Below are 27,818 nucleotides of genomic sequence, written 5' to 3'. Positions count from 1 at the left end.
GATGGTCACATTAAAAACTAAGGCCCATGTATACTTTTATAATAATAATCCAATGACATATACATACGGATGCAATTAATGTATATCACACACATGAATATAATATATAAATCAGTAGATTTATATTTAGATTTCAATACAAACAACCTAATAAAACATGAAAATGCCCACCATCTGAAAATACATAAATACAGGACAAAATAAAATTCGAAAGGTCAAAATTTATTTACTGCAAAATAAATCCATGAAAAATATTCAACCTAATTAGTAATCAAAACTAATTATTAAAGTATATATGTTTCATCTGTTGAAATATAACAATGGAAAAGAATGACAATGCCCAATGTTTAGAAATTGTGAAATTGTGTTGGTTGTTAGTAGGAATCTAAATGGGAAAAAAATCTCTAAAGGGAAATTTGGAAGGATGTGGAAATGTTTTAAAAGTATATCCTGGTGGCTGGGATTGTGGCTTATTGGCAGAGCACTTGCCTAGCACATGTGAGGCACTAGCTGCACATAAAAATAAATAAATAAAATAAAGGTATTGTGTCCATCTATAACTAAAAAAAATTATTAAAAGTATATCTTATAAGCCAGGAATTCTTCCAATAAAAATACATTCATTTCAAATAAATGCTGTTTCAAAGATTTTTGCTACAGTGGTGATCTTTGCAGTATTGTTCATAATTGAGAAAAAAAAGAAAGAAGGATTGGTTAACTAAACATGGTACAAATATATAGCAAAATACCATGCAGTCATAAAACATGAATTCAAGATTGCAGGGTTTTTACATGTATACCCTATAAAATCAAATGAAAAAAAAAATAATCATAGGCATAAAGTGGCCCTATTCTAGTAAAGAAAAAATGCACAATACATATCCATAAATCAAAGCCCAAAATTGAGGCAACCCTCACTTTGCTCAGTTCCAACATGTGTGTATTTCAGGTAGCACAGTTTAGTTAAATAATTTTAATCCTTTAACAACACAGTTCAAATTTCTGTTAACATAGTATAGTAACTGTAATTGCATAAAGTAAAACCTTTGCTGCTAGCTCTTCAGTCCATAAATCACTACCTAATTAACAAACGTGCGCACTGAACAGTCACCAATCATGGCTCTTCTTTTTTTTAATATTTTTAAAATATCTTTTAGTTGTTGATGGACCTTTATTTTATTTATTTGTGCTGAGAATCAAACCCAGTCTCACACATGCTAGGGAAGTGCTCTTACACTGAACTTCAACCCTAGCCCCATGGCTCTTCTTTCAATGCGTCAGTGACTGGCCACTAAAAGCTTGTTACTCAATTCACACAGACAGCAAGTGTGTGGTTGTGTTGCCTTCTTGCCTTTCTGTGGTAAATACACATGATGTGGCTCATCAAAAGAGAAAACTGGCCATCAAAGAAACTGATGATGTTAGAAGAAGTGAAATCTGAAACAAACACAGAGAGAGCTGCAGAAGACATCGCCATCCATGGAATGTTGACAATGTTGCCAGTCGCCATTTAAGAGACTCTGAATATAAGGAACTTTGTGAAGGCAAATTATCAACATCTATAAGAAAAAAGAGCCATGATGAAAAAGATGACAATGTCTTATAAGAAGTGAATGATGCTGGAAAAAACTACACACTAGAGAAACCCAAGAGACCACGGCTTGACACAAAAAGCATAAAGAATAAATGTTGTACACTGATCCCAACTACAGAGAACGTGACAATTTGTCTAGGCATTAAAAGGAAAACACCTGTTTGGTCCACTTCATAATTTGTATAATAGGAAGAAGGCAAGCACTATTCAAGCTACCCTGATAAGATGTGAAAAAAGAAATGACCGTTTTAATCTCAATGTTTCTAATGTCTTAAATTACTGTGTACTAAGTAAATAGCAGTTTTAACATTGTTTTCCATTTCCCTGTACCATTATAGCCAACATCAAGAGAGATTTTAATGTTTTGAAATTTTTATAAAGGTCAAGGAACAATGGTAACTTTTCCCATGGATTATTAGGATTGCTTTGTATTGATTTTGGCTTGCGTGATCATTTTTTATAGTCTTGCACTAGTGCATAAAGCAAGGACTGCCTTAATCACAGGTTTATTTAACTATACAGGTATATTTAAACTAAAGCACATTTTAAATGTTATATAGATTATTTCTAGAGCTTCAATGTTTTCTTTTCTATAAGTTCTAAGTTTTTACAATCCATCCATGTATTCACTCAGCAATGTGTATTGAGCACAGTCTATCCTCTAAATAGTCTCTATTTCATGCTCTGAAGATAAAGGATAAAACATGAAAAAAAATTATCCCTGATATTATCATGCAAGTAGGGGAAATAAACAATAAGCAATTAATTAATTTGCTAAATGAGTCAATAAATTAGCATACAAACCAAGAGAATATATTTGCTCACTATAAGTGTTTTCAGAACATTAAGGTAATTGAATACATATTGATTTGGTTACAATAAGTGTATTTTATTTCTGTAACCCCTTGGCTTTGAAATTTCTAAAAATCTTTGGAAGAAAAAAAGGATCTAAAGTTCCAAGACTTTTGCGTGAAAACATTTGCAATGCCTTTCCAATCAAGAAATTGGAATAAGTATTTTAGGTGATCAGGGAGGGCATGAAAATGAAGAAATGACCAGTGGAATTTGGAATCCTAAGGAACATATGTTCATGCTGCTCCATTTAGTCACTTCATTTCTTTATAGTGGTCCTGGAACTGACAATCACAAATTCGATTACCTTTTCATCAGCATTCAACATCAAAGATCCCTAAGGGAGAAGTAGCTTAGGGTGAAGTCCAGGGTTGAACAATCAACTTTTTGTACATTCCTAAAGATGGGATATAGGCCTGTCCACCCCCTCTAACAGGGAACAAATGTTTTTTCCAGGTTAAACAGCAGAAGTTCCTGCACCAACAGCACACATCCCTGCTGGGGCTGCTCCACAGCGCACTGCTCTCTGGACCAGCATCCTCCATACAGGAAAATACCAATCACTCTCCCTGACAACAACTCAAAGTGGCTTCAGCGAAATGGAATGGAAAAAGAATGTGACATCACCCCAGGTGATATCATTAGGTGCCATCAGGTACCATTTCTGACACTTCTTATATGTTATCTTATCTCCTGAGCAAGGAGTATAATAATCCTTTGGGAAGTAAAATTTCACAATCATGTGTCATAAACTAACTTGTGACTCTAGTAAATTTCTTCAATTGCTCCCCTAAGATTTCTGAAGAGGCCACAGCAATTGTATTGCAAATAACGACCTGAAGGAGAGTCCCTGTCACCCGCAAATACCCTTCCCAAAGACTGCTAACATCACTCAACACAAAGACACACAGAGAATTGATGGATCATGAGTTATGTCAGGAATTCACTGTTTCCCATAGCCTTTGATTATGTAGGGAAATGAACTAAATAAATAGGAGAGACAGCATTGCAGAGAGAAGAGTATAGACTCTGAAGCCAGACTGCCTAGGTTTGAATCTTAACTGTTATTAATTAGCTGTATGACCTGAAACATGCTAATTTATCTCTCTGTGTTTCAAATTTCCCATCTGCCAAAGGGGATGATAATGATGAAGCAGCTACAGTTGTAGTTTAAGAAAGAAAATTCTCACAAATATTGACCTTGAGAATCACTGCATATTGAAAATGTGTAAGACTGGAAAGAAAAATGCCAGAGTGGTGCCTGTTTCACTTCAGTGAATTAAGTGGCTTCAGGGATGAGAACATACAGGTGTGTCTACCTTCCCAGGAACAGACAACAAAGAAAAAAAGGGAAATAACAAACCCCTTTAGCCTCACTTAATACCTGGGTAGGGAGTATATCAGAAAGTCAACTATGTTGAATAGGAATACATTGATTCTAAGTAATAACTAAACTAACTTCATTGTAAAAGAGAACCTGAAGAAAAAAAGGGAGATTCCCAGGGAGGGAAGAATTGTCAAATTAATCCAATTGCTTTTTTTTTTTTTTTGGTCAGCAAAACCAGTAAATCAAAGTGAAGTCCATGCCTCTAATCTACCTTGATTTTCTTTGGAATTCTGTGCTCTGATGAGAACACATTTTGGTTTTTGAAGTAGAAACACTGAGATTAAAACAGTCATTTCTTTTTCACATCTTATCGGGGTACCTTGAATAGTGCTTGCCTTCTTCCTATTGTACAACTTATGAAATGGACAAATCATCACGTTCCTACATCATTGTGGTTATCTCTGACCAGGGTCCACATGAAGGATGACAAAGTGTTCTGTGGGGTTAGCAGGAGACCCAGCACTCCCAAATTCCACTGAGACAAGAAGGCAGGCAGGAGAGCTGGCCACGGCCACCCCACCACCAGCATCTACAGTAGACATCTCTTACACATCACCACATTCACTCCCACTCAGCCTGGACTTGGCCTCAGAGTTCATCTGGACAGCCACTATCCATCAATCAGAGGTGGCTCAGAAGAGACCCCACTACCATCCCCAGTTGCAGAAGAGTCCACGCAGTTGCCAGCCCCTATCTTTGTGCCCAACCCTGTCCCCAGACAAAACTGTCTTGTGACTCACAGAGGAGCACACCTGCTCACTTTCTGTTTTTGTTTCACCTTTCTTATTTAGAATAGGAGCATACCCTTTTCCCTCCTGGCTCCAACTCCATTTCCCAGTTTTGAATTCTATCTTTTTCAGTATCCCATGTACAGCAGCAAGGGGCTGTACCTTACAGCCATAATAACACTTTGTGTCTGAATGACTTCTACAGGCACACAGCCTCTTCATTCTTACCAACATTCTATAGGTAATTTTCCTCCCAGCTAGACACCAAACCAGAAGGTGGGCTGCATTTTACGTGCCCTCTTCCAAGACCAACACAGAACTATCACATAACTTTAAATGCCAAACTAAGAAATTAGATGTGGCTGAATAAAACTTGGATAGTTTCAAGTATATAAAAATGATTTGCAAAATAAATCTCACATTGAGAACTATAAAACAGAAAACATTAAAGTTTTGAAAACTGCTCTTAACCTATCCTTCCTTTAATCCCTCTTCACATTAGTGGTCATGTGATCAAACAAAGTAGACATTGAATGTGGACTAAGCCTCAAATAAGAGAATAAAAACCTTGGGCAAATTTTTTCCTCTGCAAGATGCTATCTCCCCCTATGGGGGACCACAACATTTAATCTGTACCTCTATCAGGAGAGTTGATATCTACCTGCTTTGTGTTTTATATATTACTATACTCTGTCATGCTTTTTTCTAAGTCATTCATCTAGTTAAAAACTTAAACTATTATTGGTGCCTACTTTGGGTACAGTTAAGCTATACAAAGAAGAATGAGTGGGAAAAATAAGTAGGAGAATGAATGAATAAATAATACATATTTTGCCCTAGTTCCTCAGAAGAGCTCTTCCTGTGCCCTTTTCCCTGGCTCTTTTTAAGAGCATCTTGGAAAATGACATGGTTTGACAAAATGGAAACTCTGAGGTCTAGCAATGGCACACTGCCATTTGGTAACATAATTAATATAGTCACAATCATCCCTTGGAGTCCACACACGGGGGATTGGTTTCAGGCCCTCCACCCATGGATACTAAACTCTGCAGATTCTTAATCCATTATGTAAAGTGGCTTAGTGTTGCATATCTCCTACACATATCCTCTTGTGTACATTAAATCATCTCTAGGTTATTAAAAATTTCTAATAGAATGTAAATGCTATGTAAATAGTTGTTATATGACATTGTTTGGGCAACAATAACAAAGAAAAAAGTCAGTCTATAGTAAGTACAGACACACTTATTGTAGGCCTTCCAATGTTTTCATGGCTGGTTAAATACTTGGTTGTGGAACTGATGGATCTGAAAGGCTGACTTAAATTTTTAGTGTATGCAATATACTACAGTGTTTGTTGAAAGATCGCAAAATATTTTTATGACAAAGTTCCTGTCCTAGGGAATTTATGGATGGGAAGATAATACATAATAAGGAACATGGTATCAATAAAATGGTAATATGCAATAACTAACATTTTGAATGACTACAGAGGCCTTGTGAGAAACACTGTTATTACATCATTTACTTTACACAACCCTTGATTACAAATAGAGAACTGAATTTTGAGAGGGTAAGAGACTTCCCTAAGGATCACAGAACTGGTAAATTATATGGCTGCAAGCCCACCTGTTTAATTTCCAATACCATTTCTTAGCTAGCACACTCTCACTTAAAATGAGTAAATAAATAAATAAACTAATTAAAAGAAAACCATGATCAGATTGCCATATGAACAGTACAAACAGTAATAGGATTAGATTTCAGAAGAGGCAGAAATCACACTGGCATATGAAATAGTCCTAAAGTAAATTAATTGAACATTTGGTTCATTATCTACCAAAAGGCAATTTGTGAATGTGCCCTTTTATTTTCAGTCTGGGACGCATCCCACTGTGGCCACCCTGCAGGCTACCAAAAATATATTTTTAATAGAAATGATGGTCATAATAAACAATTTATATTGAGCATGACAAGTCTACATATATTTTCAGTGGGTTAAATGAGGACTTCTGGATTTTTTATTTTCTCTTTAGCAAAGTTTATAATCTTTTGAAGTCTCAGCTCTCAAACAAAAGCCTAAAAAAATATTAAAGTGATCAATATGCTATTACCAGTTGCTTTACACAATTATCATTTTAAGATTTCATTTCGGTCCTTCATCCTAAGACAAATTTTATAGGTAGACATCATGGTTGTTAAAATTTCCACAATTCATCTAATTATCAGACCACTGTAGTGCTCTTAAAAATATACTTAAATGTTCTATTAAATCCTCAAACTTCATTTTCACTCTTATAAGAAATGAGAAATAACCAAATGAGTGAAACTTCATAAACCTGTAAATGCTAAAACATCCGTTTTAGTAATACCTGTTAGTTTTGCCCTCTTAGCACCCTGACCTTTTTTTCTGATAAATGTATCCTATTTTCCTTTAGAGAACCTTCCTTAGACTTGTGGGTTCATGCACTGGGCTGAATCCTCCCGCTGTGACCCAGATGCACGCAATGATCAAAACTCCTGACCACAGCAATTTGTTTTTGAGTGAGCACTTTACCTAACCAAGCTAGTTGGTGTGAATAAGTGTCAGTCTTAGGCTGGAACTACTGGAAAATAAATCTTCGCTTTACACTGAGACATTAACGTGGTAATGAAAACTGCAAGGTACTGATGACCATCTTGCAACCCTAAAGGAAATGGGTGCCCGGGAGTAAAGTAAACATGGAAGAACTCAGAACCAAGGAAGAAAGAGGTTCCTGTGCCATCATTTAAAAACCTAGATCTAGCCATGCCTAACAATTACTTTTCAATCATTTGTGGCAATTTTCTTTTAAAGCAATCTGAGCTGAATTTTCTACCACTTGAAACCAAAAAAGTGCTGCTACACACTTCTATGATTCAGTTTTAATAGGTTAGAGTACAGCTAAATTCCACATATTATGTGCAATATGAAGTTAATTGCATTGAATAACCTTTGTAAAATAGAATCCAAATTCTGGAATAATCTATACAAGTCATCCATACATTTTTTTTCCTATGCCTTAACCTACCTTTACCTCAACCAATCCAGAAAATTATTATCAATTTACAGGCTGGCGGGCTCTAGAGGGGTAAATTAGAAGGTTACTTTTTCAGTTTCAAATTAGCCAAGAAACTGAAACAGCTAAATAGCATTCATTAAAATGGATAATTTTAAATATACGTAGGAATCCATGTATTAATAAACTCCCACTCAAGAATAGCTGTCAATTACCACAATTATCCTTAATATTCCGTGACATTATTATTCAGCTGTAGAGAAATCAACAGCACTAGGAACCTAGATTTAAGACTCCTACCAAACTATCTTACTCAGGAGCAGAGTAAATTCAATGAATTCACTCAGGCTTTTTTAGGAAATATCTGTACCTTAGTATTTTATTTTTAAAATGTAGATGATATAATTTACCTAGGATTTACCATTTCAAAAATGTTGTCATGACTCAGATCCATCTATAAGATACACAGGATTCTTTAGAACAAAATGGTGGTAGCCCTTACATTTCCCCACTTACTGTCTTCCTCCTTCATAATTTGTGCCAACAAAGTGAGTTAAAATACTAAAACTAGGACCTCTGCCGTGGTGTTAGTATTATTTTAGCCATCAAATGAATCTGGCCTGTGAAATTCCAGTGACCATATTAAAAATCACTGGTATGCAGCTTTTTTGGTCTAATTCTTTTATTAATTATTCCAATTATATTAATTGTAATTATCTTAATTATATTATTAGTGTTATTTTGATATTTTAAGAATTTCTACTGGAAAGAGAAGCAGAATTTAAATCAGTCATTTGTTTCCAAGCAGACTCAGTGGTGACCTACACTAAGTAATTAAGTTAACTAATGAAAAAAATTACAATTTTTGGCATTTTTTTCCTGAACTTTACCTTCCATGATATCATTTTCCTATTTCACATAATCCAGGTTTGCACAGTATTCAGCTATGAGGGAAAATAAAAATGGGATGGCTGACACATAGACATTCCTTTGATCCCAAAAGGATGCACCTGTTAGTGTTCCCCACCTGCAAAAAAAACCACCCTGAGAGGGTACAAGGATGGCACTTGGTACTCTGCCAAGGACGTCAACTCCCAAAGTTCTCAGAGAGGCAAGATTCAAGCTGCCAAAACAACACAGTGGGGAAAACCAAATCAGGAACCAAGGAAATCTAGATGTCAGATAACAGCCATTTAATGGGTCAGTACAGACCTCAGAGTATGGTCTGTCCTTTTTTAAGTTCTAAATTATGTCATTTGACACTTGCCACATGCCAGGGAATTCCAGAAGAAAAGAAAGGTAAGAACTCAAGAAAGGCAGAAGAATTCTCACAATACCTCCATTCACCCCATATACCAGTAGGGCTCATCTGCCTTGGTCAAAGTACAGGAGACACACTGCCTATGTATCTGGATAATCATTACTTCTTAATGCGTTTTTTAGCTTCCTCTAATCTTTTGTTCAAATCAATTACTTTTCCCAAAGACCCAACTATATCCAAACTCTTCCTTTAATGAATCAGTACACTCTCTTTTTGTTGTTTGTTTATTCAACATATAATTGGATATCTTACATCCAAAGACTTATGACTTAAATAATATATTCAGAAAAACACCAGAAGGATACATACTAAATGTTAATAATTATTATCCTGGATGATAGGAATTATTGATGATTCTTATTTCCTCATTTTGCTTCTGTGTAAGTTCTAAATTTTCTAAAATTAACATTCATTTCATATTTATAAGGGAAACAAACCAATTAAGGTTTTTTTAATTGCTAAATTGAAAACAGTCATGTGAAATTAGTGCCAGACACTCCCCCTGAAGTATTTGAAACTGCAGAATCTCAATTATCTTTTGCAATAAATGTCCAACACAAACATAAGCCCACAGCATTTGCCTCCACTGCTCGCTGGGGACCGGAATAGCCAGTTCTGAGCCATGAAACAGACTGACCATGGCTCTGAAAGCTAACGGACTGAGAAGCCACAAAAGCCTAAAAGTGATCCCGTGGGTACAGAATAATGGAGACGGGAGACTTCATTCAGGTGACAGGGAAAGGTAGGGTGGCTCCCCGTAAATATAACAAGAGCCAATCAGTAATGAAAATGGCAAGGAATCTGGATACTCAGGAACCTTCTCCTCAAAGACCTCAAAGTTCCTTGTGCATAGACAGCCACCGTTTCCATGGTTCCTTTAATTTGTCTTTCCCTACTTCACTTCTCTTTGCTCTGCCAGAGCTGTCCATGATAAGGCTTACATGATGAATCACTCTGCTTAAGAGTGAACACATCAGCATTTTTTCCAGGTTCAACTCAGACCAATTATCAGCACAATTTATACCCCGAGGTTTCTAACATCAGACTCAATTCTCATCAACATTAGGAAATATTCAAGATTCCCAAAATAAACTCTACAGACTCGCTCAAGTGCGACTATTTTCTATACAAAGTAGCTCAATTTATAGCTTCAATATTAGTGTCACAACCACAGTGCTAATGCTACCATTAGATGTCTTTTTTGCATGTGCATGCAAAAGAAGACATCCTCCTTCCTACAGATGCTCTCAAAATGCATGAGAATATAAAGGCACCAAGCCTTAAGGAATCTTTCGAACTTCATGCCCACATTGCCAAAAAATTCTACCCATCTTTCCTGGACAGCAATATTGAGAAATGTGATTCAAAATATAATCTCTTTAAAAGGAGAGAATTGGCAATGGAGTCATCACAAAACACTATGAAAGACTGTTCTAGAAAGAAAAAATAAAACAAAAAAACAAACATTCCCCAAAGATGCACTGCTATAAAGATTTTGATAGAATTCTGAATGCAATATACAAATGTCAACAAGAGTCTACAATATTTTTCTTCTTTTCAGCCTTATTTGGATCTGTTCTGAGTCAAGGGTCCAAAATAGTGGCAGTGATCCTGTACTTCTGTGAAGTTTAAAGATATTCTCAGCAAAGAAAACAAAATTTTATATATATATATATATATAGAGAGAGAGAGAGAGAGAGAGAAACAGGTCTTATAACACTTCCTACTTGACATCTATAGCTTGACTGTTCTCAGACAAAATACTGCTTCATTTGCCTTATGATGTGGTTCAATGGTTTGTCCCCTCCAAAATTAAGTTGATGCTTAACTGCTATTGTGATGGTATTGGGAGATGGGACCTTCAAGAAGTGTTTATGTCATGAGGGCTATGCCTCAAGATGGACTAGTGCTCTTATTGCAAGAGTGGGTTCACCCTGTCTTGCCCTCTTCCATCCTCTTTTTGACTCCTATCATGTGATGCCTTCAGCCATGTCATGATATATCAAGAAAGCTGGCAACAGTGTCAGTACCTTGATATCGGACTTCCCACCCTCCAGAATTGTGAACCAATAAATTTTTGTTTATCATAAATTATAAATCATTATCAATCTGTGCTTTGGCAGTGCAAAACGAACTAAGATACCTTGTCTTATATACCCAAGAGATTATATAGAGATATCAACCAGTAACACATGCTATTAGCAAAGACCTCAAAACCAGGCCAGAATCTAAGACCACTTACAAAACCTGACTTCACAACTTATAAAATAGCAATACGAATGACAAGTCTAATTAATATAACAAACAATTTTATTTTTTTAAGTCACTGAATTGCCCAGGCTGGACTCAAACTTATAAACTTGCCATCTTCCTGCCTTAGTCTCCTGAGTAACTGTGATTATAGGTATGTGCCACCATGCCCAGCAAGCAAGTATTTTTTTTAACATTGTAATTTTAACTTTATTTAGAGAAGCAACATAACATAGTAGAAAGAAAAAAGACTTTGGATTCAGAAAACCAAAATGTATACCATAGTTCAGCCACTGACAAGTTAATATCTGGCTTGCCTTAAGCTACCTTCCCAAATTATGAATAGATATTTACTAAACTTATTTTAGTAAACAATAAAATGAGATCCCTTAAGTTTTAGAAGCATTTTTCAGTGTAGAGGAATATAATTTGTTAGAGAAATAAGCTCCCTCCTAAATTATCCATATCATTAAACTACACAAAGCAGATGGAAAACATATTAAGAGTGGGTATGTGGGCTGGGTAAGGATTTTAAATTCCTACTAAAGTGTGCTACACACAATGCATATATTCCACAAAGTAATACAAACAAAAGTAAAGAATTCACCCCCTCCACACAGTATGTTTTCACTATAATCTTTCTGTCCAACATTTCTTTATCACTTATATTAACAGACTGTATATAGCACTTCCAGTCATCTGGAGATAACCTCGGTTCATGAAGGGTGAAGTAAATGAGCACCATTTCAAAAGAGATTGATTATTAACAGCTTCCTGTTCACAGAGAACCTGCAGAGAAATTATTTAGTCACTTCTAAAGCTTGCGTAATATGTGCAGCATGTCTATTCCTTAATTAGGTACAGAATGTCCAATTAATTAAATGTCATAAAACTTAAGTTTCTTTGCCTTTTCTCAGACCATCTCTTCTTTAGATCCCTCAAGTTTAAGCTAGTTTAGAAATACATTTGTCCATTAATGACACTTTTCAAGACCCATAGTTCAAATCTGTCTGTGGGAGAATTGCATTTATAAGATGCTTTAGCAACCTTTATAAGGTGGAGAGTAGGCATACATGTGAAAATTTCCCAAATCCCTCTGCGACCTTTTGTGGGAGGGGCAGGAAAAAACCACCAGCAAAGTGAGGTATCTGGGAATAGAATTATAAAGTTATAAAATGGCAAAAATAATGAGTCAGGGACTCCCACTAAGGCAACAGAAGGTGCTCTGAACCTGATGAACAAGATAAGCCAAAAATCTATGAAAGGAAGTTGAGGTAAAAATTCCAGAGCCAACAATTTTCAACAATAAATCTGAAAGGACAGGAAGGAAAAATCAAGGTCAAGTTACCAAGTTGAGAATGAGAAACTAGAGTTAACTGACATAAAAAGCAACCTACTACCAAAATTCCCCCCAAGTGACCAAAGAAGCACTTTTCAGCAGCTAGTTCTCACATCCTCAGAGGAACTGACTCTTCATCACTTAGGGAGCATTTACACTTTAGTAACACCCCCCCACACACACTCTAGGATAGGGTTCTACACATGCTTTCCTGGACAGTAACAGAACAGGGAATCTATGTCACCATAAAACATAACCCCAACTCAATGACAGTCATGGGTAGAGCATGAAATCGGTATTATGAGGCATGGATCTGGTGTTCTGCTCCAACTACAACTGAGTAAAGTCCCTCTTCTCCCTCTGACTCAGCTTCCCTGTCTGTTTCACAAATAAAAACTTGAAGAATGAAGAAATTACTGACGGCATGTTTGTAGCTGGTGGAACTGAATTTTACTGTCCTGAATTTCTTGTTTTTTTTAAATTTTTTTTTAATTTTTTTTATTGTTGGTTGTTCAAAACATTACATAGTTCTTGATATATCATATTTCACACTTTGATTCAAGTGGGTTATAAACTCCCATTTTTACCCCGTATACAAATTGCAGAATCACATCAGTTACACATCCATTGATTTACATATTGCCATACTAGTGTCTATTGTATTCTGTTGCCTTTCCTATCCTCTACTATCCCCCCTCCCCTCCCCTCCCCTCCCCTCTTCTCTCTCTACCCCCTCTACTGTCATTCATTTCTCCCCCTTGTATTATTTTCCCCTTTCCCCTCACTTCCTCTTGTATGAAATTTTGTATAACCCTGAGGGTCTCCTTCCATTTCCATGCAATTTCCCTTCTCTCTCCCTTTCCCTCCCACCTCTCCTCCCAGTTTAATGTTAATCTTCTTCTCATGCTCTTCATCCCTACTCTGTTCTTAGTTACTCTCCTCATATCAAAGAAGACATTTGGCATTTGTTTTTTAGGGATTGGCTAGCTTCACTTAGCATAATCTGCTCTAATGCCATCCATTTCCCTGCAAATTCTATGATTTTGTCATTTTTTAATGCAGAGTAATACTCCATTGTGTATAAATGCCACATATTTTTTATCCATTCGTCTATTGAAGGGCATCTAGGTTAGTTCCACAGTCTTGCTAATGTGAATTGTGCTGCTATGAACATCGATGTAGCAGGGTCCCTGTAACATGCACTTTTTAGGTCTTTAGGGAATAGACCAAGAAGGGGAATAGCTGGGTCAAATGGTGGTTCCATTCCCAGCTTTCCAAGAAATCTCCATACTGCTTTCCAAATTGGCTGCACCAATTTGCAGTCCCACCAGCAATGTACAAGTGTACCCTTTTCCCCACATCCTCGCCAGCACTTGTTGTTGTTTGACTTCATAATGGCTGCCAATCTTACTGGAGTGAGATGGTATCTTAAGGTGGTTTTGATTTGCATTTCTCTGACTGCTAGAGACGGTGAGCATTTTTTCATGTACTTGTTGATTGATTGTATGTCCTCCTCTGAGAAGTGTCTGTTCAGGTCCTTGGCCCATTTGTTGATTGGGTTGTTTGTTTTCTTATTGTCTAACTTTTTGAGTTCTTTGTATACTCTGGATATTACGGCTCTATCTGAAGTGTGAGGAGTAAGATTTGTTCCCAGGGTGTAGGCTCCCTATTTACCTCTCTTATTGTTTCTTTTGCTGAGAAAAAACTTTTTAGTTTGAGTAAGTCCCATTTGTTGATTCTAGTTATTAACTTTTGTGCTATGGGTGTCCTATTGAGGAATTTAGAGCCCGACCCCACTGTATGTAGATCGTAGCCAACTTTTTCTTCTATCAGACGGCGTGTCTCTGATTTGATATCAAGCTCCTTGATCCATTTTGAATTAACTTTTGTGCATGGCGAGAGAAAGGGATTCAGTTTCATTTTGTTGCATATGGATTTCCAGTTTTCCCAGCACCATTTGTTGAAGATGCTATCCTTCCTCCATTGCATGCTTTTAGCCCCTTTATCAAATATAAGATAGTTGTAGTTTTGTGGATTGGTTTCTGTGTCCTCTATTCTGTACCATTGGTCCACCCGCCTGTTTTGGTACCAGTACCATGCTGTTTTTGTTACTATTGCTCTGTAGTATAGTTTGAAGTCTGGTATCGCTATACCGCCTGATTCACACTTCCTGCTTAGCATTGTTTTTGCTATTCTGGGTCGTTTATTTTTCCATATGAATTTCATGATTGCTTTCTCTATTTCTACAAGAAATGCCGTTGGGACTTTGATTGGCATTGCATTAAACCTATAGAGAACTTTTGGTAATATCGCCATTTTGATGATGTTAGTTCTGCCTATCCATGAACAGGGTATATTTTTCCATCTTCTAAGATCTTCTTCTATTTCTCTCTTTAGGGTTCTGTAGTTTTCATTGTATAAGTCTTTCACCTCTTTTGTTAGGTTGATTCCCAAGTATTTTATTTTTTTTTGAGGATATTGTGAATGGAGTGGTTGTCCTCATTTCCATTTCAGAGGATTTGTCGCTGATATACAGGAATGCCTTTGATTTATGCGTGTTGATTTTATATCCTGCCACTTTGCTGAATTCATTTATTAGCTCTAATAGTTTCTTTGTAGACCCTTTTGGGTCTGCTAGGTATAGAATCATGTCATCTGCAAATAGTGATAATTTAAGTTCTTCTTTTCCTATTTTTGTGCCTTTAATTTCTTTCATCTGTCTAATTGCTCTGGCCAGTGTTTCGAGAACTATGTTGAACAGAAGTGGTGAGAGAGGGCATCCCTGTCTTGTTCCAGATTTTAGAGGGAATGCCTTCAGTTTTTCTCCATTCAGAATGATGCTAGCCTGAGGCTTAGCATAGATTGCTTTTACAATATTGAGGTATGTTCCTGTTATCCCTAGTTTTTCTAGAGTTTTGAACATAAAGGGATGCTGTACTTTGTCGAATGCTTTTTCCGCATCTATCGAGGTGATCATATGGTTCTTATTTTTAAGTCTATTGATGTGGTGAATAACATTTATTGATTTCCGTATATTGAACCAGCCTTGCATCCCAGGGATGAATCCTACTTGATCATGGTGCACAATTTTTTTGATATGTTTTTATATCCGATTCACCAGAATTTTATTGAGGATTTTTACATCTAGGTTCATTAGAGATATTGGTCTGTAGTTTTCTTTCTTTGAAGTATCTTTGTCTGGTTTAGGAATCAGGGTGATGTTGGCCTCGTAGAATGAATTTGGAAGTTCTCCCTCTTTTTCTATTTCCTGAAGTAGCTTGAAAAGTATTGGTATTAGTTCCTATCTAAAGGTTTTGTAAAACTCTGCTGTATACCCATCCGGTCCTGGGCTTTTCTTAGTTGGTAGTCTTTTGATGGTTTCTTCTATTTCCTCAATTGATATTGGTCTGTTTAGGTTGTCTATATCCTCCTGACTCAATCTGGGCAGATCATATGACTTAAGAAATTTATCAATGCCTTCACTATCTTCTAATTTATTGGAGTATAAGGATTCAAAATAATTTCTAATTATCTTCTGTATTTCTGAAGTGTCTGTTTTGATATTGCCTTTTTCATCCCGTATGCTAGTAATTTGAGTTCTCTCTCTTCTTCTCTTCGTTAGCATGGCGAAGGGTCTGTCGATTTTATTTATTTTTTCAAAGAACCAACTTTTAGTTTTGTCAGTTTTTTCAATTGTTTCTTTTGTTTAGATTTCATTAATTTCAGCTCTGATTTTAATTATTTCTTGCCTTCTACTTCTTTTGCTGTTGTTTTGCTCTTCTTTTTCTAGGATTTTGAGATGAAGTATGAGATCATTTATTTGTTGGTTTTTTCTTTTTTTAAGGAATGAACTCCAAGAAATGAATTTTCCTCTTAGAACTGCTTTCAATGTGTCCCATAGAATCCGATATGTTGTTTCTGTGTTTTCATTTATCTCTAAGAATATTTTAATTTCCTCCTTGATGTCTTCTATAACCCATTGATCATTCAGTAACCTATTGTTCATTCTCCAAGTGATGTATGCTTTTTCCTTCCTTCTTTTATCGTTGATTTTCAGTTTCATTCCATTATGATCAGATAAGATGCATGGTATTATCTCTACTCCTTTATATTGTCTAAGAGTTGCCCTGTGACATAATATATGATCTATTTTTGAGAAGGATCCATGTGCTGCTGAGAAAAAAGTGTAACTGCTTGATGTTGGGTGGTATATTCTATATATGTCAATTAAGTCTAGGTTATTAATTGTGTTATTGAGTTCTATAGTTTCCTTATTCAACTTTTGTTTGGAAGATCTGTCCAGTGGCGAGAGAGGTGTGTTGAAGTCTCCCATGATTATTGTATGGTGGTCTATTAGACTCTTGAACTTAAGAAGAGTTTGTTTGATGAATATAGCTGCACCATTGTTTGGGGCATATATATTTATGATTGTTATGTCTTGTTGGTGTATGGTTCCCTTGAGCAGTATGTAGTGTCCCTCTTTATCCCTTTTGATTAACTTTGGCTTGAAATCTATTTTATTTGATATGAGTATGGACACTCCTGCTTGTTTCCGAAGTCCATATGAGTGATATGATTTTTCCCAACCTTTCACCTTCAGCCTATGTATGTCTTTTCCTATCAAATGCGTCTCCTGTAGGCAGCATATTGTTGGGTCTTGTTTTGTGATCCATTCTACTAGCCTGTGTCTCTTAATTGGTGAGTTTAAGCCATTAACATTTAGGGTTATTATTGAGATATGGGTTGTTCTTCCAGCCATATTTGTTTATTTATGTTACTAAACATGTTTTTTTTTCCTCTTTGATTATTTTCCCCCCTTTAGTGTCCTACCTCCCACTGTTGGTTTTCATTGTTATTTTACATTTCCTCTTCCTGTAATGTTTTGCCGATGATGTTTTGAAGAGATGGTTTTCTAGCTGCAAATTCTTTTAACTTTTGTTTATCGTGGAAGGTTTTAATTTCATCTTCCATCCTGAAGCTTAATTTCGCTGGATACACAATTCTTGGTTGGAACCCATTTTCTTTCAGTGTTTCAAATATTTTATTCCAGGATCTTCTAGCTTTCAGAGTCTGTGTTGAAAGATCAGCTGTTATCCTGATTGGCTTACCCCTAAATGTGATCTGCTTCCTTTCTCTTGTAGCTTTTAAAATTCTCTCCTTATTCTGTATGTTGGGCATCTTCATTATAATGTGTCTAGGTGTGGATCTCTTATGATTTTGCACATTCGGCGTCCTGTAGGCTTCTAGGATTTGGGATTCTGTCTCATTCTTCAAGTCTGCGAAGTTTTCTCGTATTATTTCATTGAATAGATTGCTCATTCCTTTGGTTTGAACCTCTATCCCTTCCTGTATCCTAATGACTCTTAAGTTTGGTCTCTTTATGTTATCCCATATTTCTTGGATGTTCTGCTCATGGTTTCTTAACAGTCTTGCTGAGCTGTCTATGTTCTTCTCGAGTTGAAATACTTTGTCTTCATTGTCTGATGTTCTATCTTCTAAGTGTTCTACTCTGCTGGTAGTATTCTCCATTGAGTTTTTAAGTTGGTTTATTGCTTCCTGCATTTCTAGGATTTCTGTTTGTTTGTTTTTTATAACCTCTATCTCCCTGTATAGTTGATCTTTTGCTTCTTGGATTTGTTTATGTAATTCATTGTTGAAGTGATCTTTCATTGTCTGATTTTGCTGTCTGATGTCTTCCTTGAGACTCCAGATCATCCGAAGCATGTATATCCTGAATTCTTTATCTGACATTCCATCTGCTGCAGATATTACCTCTTCTAACGTTGAGTTGACCTGCATTGCTTGTGGTCCTTTCTTTCCTTGTCTCTTCATACTGTTCGCGTTTCTTTCTGCTTGGTGAAACGGTTGTGCTATTGAATTTTCCCCCTATATATTTATATTGCTCTTGCATAGTTGCAAAGTCTCCCTCGCAGGCGCAGGCGGCGGCTCTGCCCCTCCTCCAATTGGGGCAATGTGCCTACCAAGCCGGCAGGCCGCTGGGCCTGTTCTGCTGGTCGGTAGCAGGTCCACCTACTTTGCAGGCGTGGGTGGCAGCTCTGCCCCTCTACGGGCCGCTGGGCTTGTTCTGTCGGTGGTCGCAGTTCTGCCTACTTTGCAGGCGCGGGCAGCGGCACTGCCCCTCCTGCAGGCCACTGGGCCTGTTCTGCTGGTGGGTCGCAGGTCCGCCTACCTTGCAGGCGCGGGGGGGGGGGGGCGGCTCTACCCTTCCGCAGGCCGCTGGGCCTGTTCTGTCTGTCGGTTGCAGGTCTGGCCTGTTCTGTTGGTGGTCGCAGGTCCGCCTACCTTGCAGGCGCGTGGGGCAGCTCTGCCCCTCCGCGGGCCGCTGGGCCTGTTCTGTCGGTGGTCACAGTTCCGCCTACCTTGCAGGCGCGGGGGGAGGGGGCGGCTCTGCCCCTCAGCAGGCCGCTGGGCCTGTTCTGCCGGGGGGTCGGAGGTCCGCCTACCTTGCAGGCGTGGTTGGCAGCTCTGCCCCTCCACGGGCCACTGGGCCTGTTCTTTCGGTGGTCACAGTTCCGCCTACCTTGCAGGAGCGGGGAGAGGGGGCGGCTCTGCCCCTCAGCAGGCCGCTGGACCTGTTCTGCCAGTGGTCACAGTTCCGCCTACCTTACAGGTGCAGGGCGAGGGGGCGGCTCTGCCCCTCAGCAGGCCGCTGGGCCTGTTCTGCCGGTGGTCACAGTTCTGCCTACCTTGCAGGCGCGGGGGGGAGGGGGCGGCTCTGCCCCTCAGCAGGCCACTGCACCTGTTCTGCCGGTGGGTCACAGGTCCGCCTACCTTCACTGTCCTGACTTTCAAAATCCTTTAAGAAACTCAAGACAGCGCCATTTTATTAAGTGATCCGCTAATGGATGTTGCATTCTGGCATTGAGGATTTCATCTTTCTTTTGAGAACACCAACAAATTTTCAATTCAAAAACTGAAAAAAACTGACCTGACATTTTACTTTAATATTACCTTAAAACATGACAAAAAAATGCTAGTTAAGAATTACCTGTGATCTGAATGAAATGAATTATCTAAACAGAATTCTAAAAGTCGGTTTCTAATCATTTTCTTTGGTTAGTAACATAAAATATGCCTAAATACTAAATTTATTCTCTAGGTGTTTAATCAGTTGAGACTAAATTTTCTCAACATAGTGATTCAGCCAAGTCACATAGATGGTAATGTCCAAGAATTCACATCAGAAACATCAACTGCAATTGAAACTGTCCTGAAATGTCTATATGGAATGTCATACCATGAATAATTTGTTAACTTATTGTCTATGAAATTAGTATGTTCTGCACTGAGTAAATTATATATATATGTGTGTGTGTGTGTGTATACATATATATGTATATGTATGTATGTATATATACACACACACACACATATTTTCTTTCATGAGCCAAAAACTAGCTCATTTCAGAGGTTAGTTTCTTTTCCATCCTGACTCTATTACTATTTTAAACAATTGAAGACTCTGAGAATAACTCAGCTTACAATCTTATTTGGGGTATATAACAGCTGAGCTACATGCCCAATATCTGTTGACTGATTACCACTTTCAAGCCTCTTCAAAAGGTGGTCAGTGGGATGTGAAGGTGATCTGGCTGAGACATCAGTCACCCCATTGAACGCCAACATTGATTCAGTTGATCTGGTTGGCTAAGCAGGTGTTCCCTTCCTCCCTCACCACTCCATGTGCATCCCTCCCAAAGCTGCACACTCTTGTCAAAGAAGGCCACCTTCCCTAATAACAGGAGGACAGAGGACCATTTTCAGTCAAGGGTATGTGAATAACTGTACTCCCCTGCTAGAACTTACAAACAAGCTCTCAAAAATGTAGTCACTAATACAGGCTTATTGAAGAGAATCTTCAGCTTGCTTTCTATTTTTTCTAGCCAAGCAATTTAAATTGTGATATTTTCATTGGTCAGGTATTTGGTCTGAAATATTACTTATATCTATTAACAAATAGCATTTACAATAAACCTGTCTCCTTTAATCCTCAGAATATTCCCAAAACTTACTATCTCAGTATCCAAATATGTTCAAGGAGATTATACACAGCACCCAAGTCACAAGTCTAGTAATCGGGAATAGACTCAGGGCACAGTTATGTAGATCTGTCTGACATAAAGTCCATACTCTACCTGATTCAGTGCTTCCCCTTTAATTTCTATTTTTACTGTGCTTATAAACAAACACAAAGCACCTTTCAAAAGTTCACACTCTGAATTTCAAAAACATATCTTACATTAGTTTGAAGGCTTTGAATGTGAGACATGTTAAAATGTTGATAATAACAATATGTATTTTCCTCTAACTTTTCTTCCCTAAAATTGTTCTGGTCTGGTCTTTAAGTTACAGCAACCAAAAAGCTGGCTAAAATCATATGTATGTACAACAAAGATTGTTCTGCATTCCAGTGGGGTAGTATTAAGCCAAATATCATAAATATTTTTAAATAAGAAAAAAAAAAACTCATGGACAATATATCACCAATTGCCTTCCAAAGAGTGTTAAATTCTCCTATACTAAGTTTGGGATTGAAATATTATTCCTTTACTTTTCAAAAATCCATCCATTCTATTACTTTTAATTTACTTTCCTCTAGTTTTAAATGGCTTTAGAAGCTATCTAAATTCATTCCAGAGTTTAAATAACTAAGCCTACAAACTTGTCAGTTTTAACTTTAGGGGTAACAGATGTTTTTAAGTCAAATAAAATGCATACAAACATATACAAGTGGAGTTTTGTAGAAAATGGATGTTATTGCTTTATAAAAGGATTTTCTTCAAACTCATCAATTCAACTTTCAAAAGATATAGAAAAGACATTCATTCCAGGGAATAAACTAACCTCCCAGGGTTGCACATGACTAAGTTATGGTAATGGTGTATGCACTAGAAAAATAAGAGTAAACTCAACTAACAGTAAACACACACAATCTTAGAAATTTTTATTTAAAAAAGAATCTCATAAAAATAGCCAAGGAGGATTACAACTTTTAAGACTATCTGTTGAGGGTCAATAAACGCTTACAATAATTCAATTACACTAAGCTGAAAAGGAACCTTTCCTCTTTACAACTTATATGACTTTAAATACACCTGTGACCTGTGTTTTAACAAAATGGCTTGTGCCACCATGGTGACCAGCTGACCACTTGCTTTATGAACCTATTTCCCTAATCTCCATCATGGAATATGTCAAACAGATGTTTAGAGGCACATCTCTCAGCGACATATTCCATTTCTACTGAACACATTTGCAGGTCTACGTTACAAACAGAGTTATTTGCTAAGGTCCAAAACTTTCAAAGGAAGGATTTTCTTATCAACTACAAGTGGCACAGCTCTGTTTCAAAAGTAAGGCTGCTGGCGAATAAACTGAAGCCCAGCGGATGACATTCTGTCAAAACAATCTGCAAACGTTTATTTTGCTGCCACAGTTCAGCTGAAACCAGTTCGTGCTGAGATACTGACACTGCTATAATGTTGATTCATGCTTTTGTGGCTTCAAAAATTAATAACCGTAACTTTTGTTTTTTAAACGGTTTGGAATTGCCAGCAGTATGCTACCTCCAACTGGCTCTAAATAAAGCGCTTTTTGATTTAACTTGTTCTCAAAGGCAGAAAGGCATCTTTGTCTACAGTTTTGGATCCTAACTGATTTCTCATTCAACAAGGTGAAGCTAAAAATTGTACCACCGTCCTTTATACCCAGGAGGTGGTGAAAGGGAATATCGGCCTCTTTCAGCAATAAAGTCAAAATAGACTTGGGTACCGGGGGAGTACTGGGGATTGAACCCAGAGGCACCTTACCACTGACCTACATCTCCTGCCCTTTTTATTTTATTTGGAGACACAGTCCTACTAAATTGCCCAGGTTGATCTCAAACTTGTGATCCTCCTGCCTCAGCCTCCCAAGTCAATGGGATTACAGGTGTGCTCCACAGTGCCTAGCAAAAGACTAAGACTTTAAAGGGCTTAAATATGTACTTTGAACTGAAAATATCTATGCTATGGTCATTAAGTCCTGCACACTGCTAACCAATCTTCAAAACTTTTATCAAACTGAATAATTAAGGCTTTCACTCAGCCTCAAAAATACCTGTTAATGGGGCTGGGATTGTGGCTCAGCAGTAGAGCGCTCGCCTAGCACGGGCGGGACCCAGGTTCAATCCTCAGCACCACATAAAAATAAAGGCATTGTGTTGTGTCCATCTACACCAAAAAGTAAATATTTTAAAAAAAAATACCTGTTAAGTATCTGCGTTATCTTCACAATTTAAAGACTTGTGGATTTGCAATTAAAATGAATAGCGCCAAATAAAATAAATAGCCAAATAAAAGGGATGTTTCAGGTAAATACATTTTCCCTGTCTCCCACCCCAGGAGCACCTGGAGCCGTCTGAGGAATCTGAGTCTCTACTGAAGAAGGTCTAAATCAGAGTCTGCCCACCTCTGCAATAGCGTGACCTCACTCAGAGTGCAAAAGACTCACTCAGGTGTTCCTTCCCTTGATTTGTCATGATCAAGCTATGAAAAAGTCATGTCGTAATTATTTAATACTCTTATAAATATCTTATTTTCCTAGAAAACTTAACTCAAACAAAGTCCTTACACAGTTCTGAACAGTGAGTTTCCTTCTCTCAACCTGGATGAAGTCTGAACTATTGTGAGAGTAATCTTAGACTGCTCAGCTCTACCTCAATCTGTGGTATTTGCCTGAGTCTTAGGTTTGATACTAATGGACATAGAACAGAGGAAAAAAAAAAAAAAAACAGAGAATTCTGTGGGAAAGGGAGGAACCTAGGAAAGTCAGCCAAATTTCCAGTCTCTCAAGATTCAGATAGTCATTGTTTGGCTTGATAATTCTGTAAATTCCAAGAAAATCAGGCATACTGTTATTTAATATGTTTGGCTGACCCATCTCACTTCAACTGCACAGATAAATAAAGGCTGACTCTGAATCTGCAATATAATGTGTAATCCTATCAGGTTATCCATCCATTCACAAACTCTCGACAAGTATTTATCATGTGTCAGAAACGGTGCCTACACTATTGTGCTCTGGGTGGGCTTTCATCCCCAAAGGGAAAAGCCCACGTGTAAAGGGCTAATTACAGTGATTACGTTTTGATTTATTCATTCTTCTAATACATATTTATCAAACACCTACTATGTATTGAGTCCCTACAAAGCACTGCACTGGGAACTGTAACAGAATAGTACTGGGGTCTTTGTTGTTGTTTTGTTTCGTTTTGTTTTGTTTTGCTCAAAGCACTTTGGAAGGCTACATGTGTAGGCTTCAGCAGGTCAGAACACAGGGCACCAAAATGTGATAAGAGAAGAGAAATGAGACTACAAAAACAAATTTGAGATAAATCATGAATGGCCTTCTATACTTTGATAAGGCTTTTAGACTTTATCCTATAATACCAATAAGGAAGTATTGAGGGCTTCAAGCAGGCAATGGCGAAATCAGGCCAGTGTTTTAGAAATCTATCCAGGACAATGCCATAGTTGGTGGGGTGGAAGAGGGAGAGTATTCAATGGTTCTTTCCACAATGAACAAATCTGTAAAGTTGTGATCAGTCGTTCTGGACACCCACTCAAGCCCACTGCTCTCTGCTTCTCAGCGGCTTTGTTCTCTCTGCTGTAAGACCTGGAGAATGCTTCTGTTCACCCCATCTGTAGTTAGGCTAGCTTGCTTCAGAAATAGACTCAGCATTCTTCTGCAACTCTGCTCATAAATGCACCATTTCCACTTATCAGATAACACCTGATTTTCCTGATTTTCATCCACATTCTTCACCTACCTAAGAAAATTAAACTGACCTGTGGTAAATCTAGCTAAAGCACTTCCTGCCATAGCCCAATAAATGGTGGTGATGCTGCTTCTGATGATGGGTTAGGAAGACAATGTAAAATCACAGATTTTCATGTTCCCAACCACCCTCTTTCACATTCACCACTCTCAACCCTTGGTAACTAGTTATACTAAAGATCTTTAAGTGCTTTTTCCAACTATTAAAGGCAAAAGCTAAGGCAAGCTTTTAGCCAGCAACACCAGAGCACTGTTTTCAAAACTGGTTTGATGATCAGATCTACCTTAGGTGATTCAAAACACAAACTAACTGGCTCCTGGGTTTCAGTAGAGGGTGTTAGGATCTACATTTTTATACTGACTCCCTTGGTAAAGTTATAAACTAGGCTGGTTTGGTAAACCCTGGATGGAAGCATCTCTAATGAGTTCCTTATAATTAAAGCAGCATTAAGCACACATTTTTCTCTTAAATACTTTAATGAAACTTAGTCAATCACTTTAAGTAATTGCCACCCATTTAATGTTTACTGAAACAGTTTACAACTAATTCACATGCCATTTTCTAAATGCTTCAGGCTTACTTGGTTTTCCTGCTGTGCATTTAACAATTTGTTAACTATTAATAAAAGTGAAGAAAAATCAGAATCTGGAGGTCATTTTACCAGTTAAAGGAACCGCCAAGAGCATGATTTATAATTAGCGGAATACATGTGAGCTCCTTGTGGCATTAACCAGGACCTTATGGTCCGTGCTTTAAAGCAAAATAGGCCATGAATAAACAACATGCTACCTAAAATAAGTCACCTTCCTTCACATCCACTGTCAATCATAAACTACACAGGAAACTTCTCACTGGTAACAATGAGTATTTGTGGCAACATTACTACTGATGAATGCACTTAGAGCAAAGTAGATCTAAATGAAAAACAAAAATTGTTAGTAGCTATTAAGTAGTACTTAGTCTCATTCTTATTTCTTGGCATTTTTTCACCATTTAGTAATGCTAGGTACCACTATCATCCCCATTTTACAGATTAGGAAACTGATGTATGGAGAAGCTAAGTAACCTGCTCAAGGTTAAACAGCTAATAAGTGGCAGACACAGAAACTGAAACCAAGAAGTCTGACACTGGAGCCTATATTCTTAATCTGATGTACTGAACCAAGAGAATTAGGTGCCTGAACTGCATTTGAAAGAGGTAGAGGAGCTATGACAAGAAACATTAACCAAAATGGATCTCCAAAACAAAGCTGCAAACCAGTATCCAATTCACTGCTGAGGGCCTACTGCGTGTTAGGCCAGCACTCCATGCTTTGGGAAATAGTAAACAAAGATGAATAAATCATGATTCCCTCTCATCTTCATTGCTTAATTCAATTCTTTATTGATTAATTCTTTCATAAAACCTCACCCAATTCAGAGCACTATTGTTTCACTTTTCACACTGTATTACAATTAAGTAGATACACCTGCCTCTCCTACTATTAAGTTGTAAATTCTCCGTGGCCCATCATGGGAACAGACACCATATCTTATCCATCACCTAGATTCCTGATATCCTGTGCATGGACACACTGTTGCCTCAATAGCATTTGATGAATGCAAGAACAGATGAAACACAGAAGGAGAAAACAGAAGAAAAATAACTTGTTTTAAGATTCACATTGCGCAAGAGGAAAAGAAAAGAGTTTGCATATTCCAGCCTTATTCTAAAGTTGTGGCTAATATGCTATATATACCAACTAGTCCTAAAACTACATGATTGAATGTTTTATCAGATACTATGAGACATAAAATTTTGTTCACATGTCATCTTCATGCTTCACCTCTCATTTGAACATACTGAAACCTTACAGGCAGGGGCCACCACACATACCACTGTGTCAGGCCATGGTAAAGGCATATTTGCAATCTAATCTTCAGAGCAGCGCTGTGAAGTAGCTCGATCTAAAAATGAAGGCTTAGAGAGGTCAAGTCTCTTGCCCAAGGTTACACAGCTAGTAAAAGACAGAATGGGACATTAAATTCCACACTAGTGACAACTATGCTATTTTTGTTCTCTCAAAGTTCCAAATCCAAGCTCCACCACATACTAGTTATGTGACCTAGGGGAAATTATTTAGCTCCTCTAAGCCTCATTTTTATCATTGTGAGGTTAGTGAGTTTCTAGGGAATGATATAAGGATTAAATGAGATAATGAATGCAAAGTGTCAGTCATGTGACAGGTATTTGACAAATATGTATCGGTTAGCTCATTAAATATTCAGACTTTGCCCAGTAATTTGATATATTTGTTGCCAACTGATTTAGATACTAAAACTTCCATTAAATGCTGTGCTTAAAAAGATCACTGTGTTGGGATTTATGTCCCAACTAAGCAGTTGCAAGTGTTCCACAAAATTAAAAGCACAAATGAAACTAAAACTCCACAATAAATACAAATAGCTATAGATTGACATTTTTCTAAGACTTTTACTTTCTCTATTTAATAACTAGAGACACTCAAATACAAAGGTTAAAAAAAATAAAGAAAGAAGAAAAAAACAAATAAACCTTGCCCAAGACAGAATCAGTCACTGGAAATCTAGAATCAGAACTTAGTCTCATGTCATTCTCAAATGATTAAATGAAAATGTGATTTGAATGCTTGTTTCAACACTAAGTACTTTTGAAAAAACATTTATGTGACAGTTAATTTTATGTGTCCACTTGACTGGACTACAGGATGTACAGAAAGCAGGTAAAACATTATTTCTGAGTATGCCTATGAAGGTGTTTCTGGAAGATATTAGCATTTGAATCAGCAGACTGAGTAAAGATCACCCAGCCAATGTAGGTGGGCATCACCCAGTCCACTGAGAGATCAAATCAAACAAAATTTCAGAGCAAGAATGAATTCACTCTTTCTGCTTGAGCTAGAACATCCATCTTGTCCTGCCTTCAAATATCAGTGTTCAGGCTTCTTGGACTTTCAGAGTCAAAACAAGACTTATATCACTGCTCCCCAAAACCCTCACTCCCTCCCAAACTCAGGCCTTTGGTTTTAGACTGAGTCACGTCACTGGCTTTCCAAGTTCTCTACCCAAGCTTGCAGACAGCAGATCACTGGGACTTCTTCACCTCCATAATCATGTTAACCAATTCCTATAACACACACATACACACACACACACCCTATTGGTTCTATTCCTCTGAAAAACCCTAATACAACTTTCTATCTGAAACAGTGTTTCTACTCAGTAGAGGAAGGATTTAGAAGACTCAGTTTCCTATTCAGGCTCTGCCACTTACCAACTCTGAGACTCATGCCAAAGTTTCCTCATCGATGGAATGGGGATGAAGATTAAAAGAGACAATGCATAGCAATGGGCCTAGCAAAGAGCCAAGAATATACCAGACACCGGACAGGTGCTGACGAAACTCAATCTGGAGCTCTTAAGACCATCTGGAACTCCTGAGATGCTGCAAA

At 37.5% G+C, this 27,818-nt stretch overlaps 1 protein-coding gene across 3 annotated transcripts in view; it reads right to left on the bottom strand.

Moving 5' to 3' along the window:
* Slc4a4 (solute carrier family 4 member 4) overlaps positions 1-27,818 on the bottom strand; it is a 335,968-nt gene that overhangs the window by 201,305 nt on the left and 106,845 nt on the right. The gene's annotated exons all lie outside the window — the stretch shown is intronic.

The sequence above is a fragment of the Marmota flaviventris genome, chromosome 7, assembly GCF_047511675.1.
Source record: "Marmota flaviventris isolate mMarFla1 chromosome 7, mMarFla1.hap1, whole genome shotgun sequence".
Taxonomy (NCBI): domain Eukaryota; kingdom Metazoa; phylum Chordata; class Mammalia; order Rodentia; family Sciuridae; genus Marmota; species Marmota flaviventris.
This window is presented reverse-complemented; position numbering and strand designations above follow the sequence as displayed.